The 3,159-nt window shown below is 46.2% G+C and overlaps 1 long non-coding RNA gene across 1 annotated transcript in view; it reads left to right on the top strand.

Annotated features, from left to right (window-relative positions):
• Positions 1-3,159, top strand: part of LOC113631199 (uncharacterized) — a 25,875-nt gene that overhangs the window by 15,894 nt on the left and 6,822 nt on the right. The window contains exon 4 of the long non-coding RNA XR_003437214.1: positions 2,886-3,004. This is a non-coding gene — a long non-coding RNA (uncharacterized LOC113631199). The remainder of the gene's footprint in view (positions 1-2,885; positions 3,005-3,159) is intronic.

The raw sequence follows: 3,159 nt of genomic DNA on the forward strand, positions 1-3,159 counted from the left end.
AAAGAATTACTGAAAGGCACTGACAGCTGTTCAGATAGTTCTTTTACATGTGCTTCCAGTAGCCCCAGCACACATCGGGACCTCTCCATGACCTCCTTGGTCAAGCCACCTTTTCTGGAGGTGCCAAAAGGTAGCACAGATGGCAACCCTGATTTTGTGGAAGGCACACACAAGCCCTAGATCTACCCACACGGTCAGAGGCACCAGGGAAGCCAGCCAATACGGTCCAATAGCTGCTTTCTGCGGCACAGAGAGCAACAATTTCATGTGGGCGGGCTCCATTTGAAGCTGGGGGGCCAGCTTTTTGCAGATGCAGTAAAATGTCTCCTGAGACATCCGGAAGGCTTGCTTCCATCTGTGGGGCTTAGTCTACACACTCAGAGGTCCTGCCAAAGATGAGGCAGTGTGGAGAGAGCCCTGGTCCTGGGGGCTCTTCTTCCAAGGAGGTAGGATACAGTGGCTCTATAAGCAGGGTGTGGATGACCACGGATGGAGGATGGCTTGATTCAGGTGGGTCAGAGCAGCCACCTGTCAGCCTCCCCACTGTCAGCCACAGTGTGGCAGCCATGCGGCCACTCCCCAGCTGGATCACCAAGTGTGCTTGGGAGTTATGGCCATCGCTGAGCTGAGCTGAGCAGCGGTGTGTGGGTGTGTATGCTTTTCCTCATGATGGTCAGTGACATTCTTCTCCCCCAGGTGGGTGTGGGCACCAGGGAGCTCAAGGCTGAGTTAGCTGATGAATATCAGGCCTGCCATTATGAACCTGCTAAGGGTGTGAATGTAACTACATCTGTGTAAACCACACATCCGCATCCTCTGCCCATTTTCTTACAGACTCAGCAATACAAGAGCCAGGATAAAATGGCTCAGAGCAAATAAAACTAGGTTCTTAGTGGGGATTTCAGACTGTCTTCTTTTCTTCACAGACTTCCTCTCCTTAATGACTCCTTCTAAAGGACTTTAAATTTCACCAGGCCTTCTGACTCTCTTCTCCAAGCAAACACATTGGTGAAATTCTATGGAAAGCCCCCTCCCACACACTAAAATCAAACAGTGCCCTGAAAAACCAGACTATTTCACAGGTTTTACTTGCCCTGATCATGCAGTGCTCCCACAAGGAAACACATGAAAAGTAGTACTTTTTTGGACAAAAAGACAAGATCATTTTCAATCTCAGGTTCCTGGCTTTTAGTTAAAATTTTAACTCTGGATTTTGACTTCATTATTATGAAGAAGGGCCTGCTTCACAGGAATGCAGAAAAAGGACAGATGAATTATTCCTTAGAGCCTTCAGGATGAACAACCACAAGGAAGAACAGACTTTAATATTAGCACTGGCTATTTCTAGATCTGAGAGTTCTGGCATTGCCAACTCACATGGAATGCCCTTATGAGCTCCTAGAGCTGGAGCTAAGAGGCTGCAAAGGACTTCTGCTCACACCACTGCAGTGCCTCTCCTGATACTTTTCCTCCTAATGAAAATCGACTTCCATAATATTATGTGTCCTTTAGGCTGCTCTTTCTCTAAGAGCTAGTGTCCATCCTAGACAGGACTAGGAGTCAGAAGATGATGCATTTGTATCCTAGCTCTACAGGCTGTGTGATCTTAGGAAAGTTACCATCCCTCTCTGTTTTTCAAGAGAAAACAAATAGGTTAACTCACCTAACCCTAAAGTTCCTTGCTGCACTAACATCCTCAGGTTCATTTCAAAGTCCAGATCCCACATGATGTCAGCTGAGAAGGTGGCTGAAATTCTACATCTCAGAGCTTGTCTCCAGGTAGCTTAATAAATATAATATGGTAAACATGATTAACTGAACAGTGCATTCCACAAATATTTATTGAGCCTTATTATGTTTAAGAAATTACAATAGGCACAGAGAATAAAGTGAAATAGCCATCATAGATACTAAATTTCATGTTGGTTATTGGATCAGCAGCTTGGAGAAGGAATATGCAGTATTTAGTCATCCTCTTCTATGTAGCTGTTTGTAACTGAAAAGTCGCTTGCTGTTAATTTTTGACTTGGGCAGGACTGAATATTCTGGCACTTAAGTCTTTAATGATTTAGATGATTCCTTTTATGGAGTAATTAAACATATTTCCTAAAACTCTATCTGGGGAAGAGTTTATTGGTCACTGTCACAACCTTGGAGCTGACTGTAGTCTCATTGTAATAGCATATTCCCTGCCCAACTGTCAGGAAAATTACTCTCACTAAACTTTTGGCATCTTCCACTTGGAAATGACAATGTAGCTAACACCCACTGATCAAGAGGAAACGTGAGTTTCTCTTCCGTTTTCTTTGCCTTATGATTTCCTTTGGTGTGAGACGTCCTCATGATCCATCTTCCGCAATACCTGCTCCTAACGTGTTCACAACTCCGGGCTTCCTCCTTACTTACTACTAACACCTTATTATCCTAGATGTCAGGGCTTTTCACAAATCATTTAAACTTCCTCTGAGCAGTCCCAGACTGATCTCACTAGACCCTATGAGGAGAGATGGAGGTGAAGGGGAGTTTCCAGCTAATTTTCTCCCTATCCCATTGCCTACATACGAAGCAAGTGCTTCTGCTGCAGCTGCTAATAAGCCGCTTTCTACTAATTGGTTGGTGAAAAGAGAAAGGAAAATGAAGGTTCCTACCTGGCCCCGCCCCACACCTTAAAAAAAAAAAAAAAGGATGAAGACGGTTTAAGAACTTTATTTTCCCATTTAGGTTCGAAACTTCTCTCACAGAAGCTGGTCCCCAGATCCCCTTTCTCAAATCCCTCCGTTCTGCCAAAGGTTTCCTTTCCCTCCCCATACCCCGCCGCCCACAGTTTCTAAAGGAAAAAGTGTTTTATTAAACTTGAAAACCTGCACTACGTCTTTGCAATGCAGGTGCCACCGATGAACAAAAAAGACTGACCTAAAATGCCTCGCTTTCCCTCCTCCCTGGTTCACCTCGAGAGGGACTTAATGTTCACCGAACTTGAGCTTCAGCCTCCAAGCGGAGGCAGGTAAGAACCCGCGGTCCTCGCCCCGCCCACAGCGCCCCCATCCCCAAGGCACTGGAAGCCAGTGGTCCTAGAGGGGTCCACCCGCAGCCCGCACCCACCCTGCAGCCCAAACTGCCCACCAACCCGCTCCTCCTCCTACCCCCGCCCCTACCCCC

This window comes from Aethalodelphis obliquidens, unplaced genomic scaffold (assembly GCF_003676395.1).
Source record: "Aethalodelphis obliquidens isolate GAN/ISIS:26980383/991018 unplaced genomic scaffold, ASM367639v1 scaffold31, whole genome shotgun sequence".
Lineage (NCBI taxonomy): Eukaryota > Metazoa > Chordata > Mammalia > Artiodactyla > Delphinidae > Aethalodelphis > Aethalodelphis obliquidens.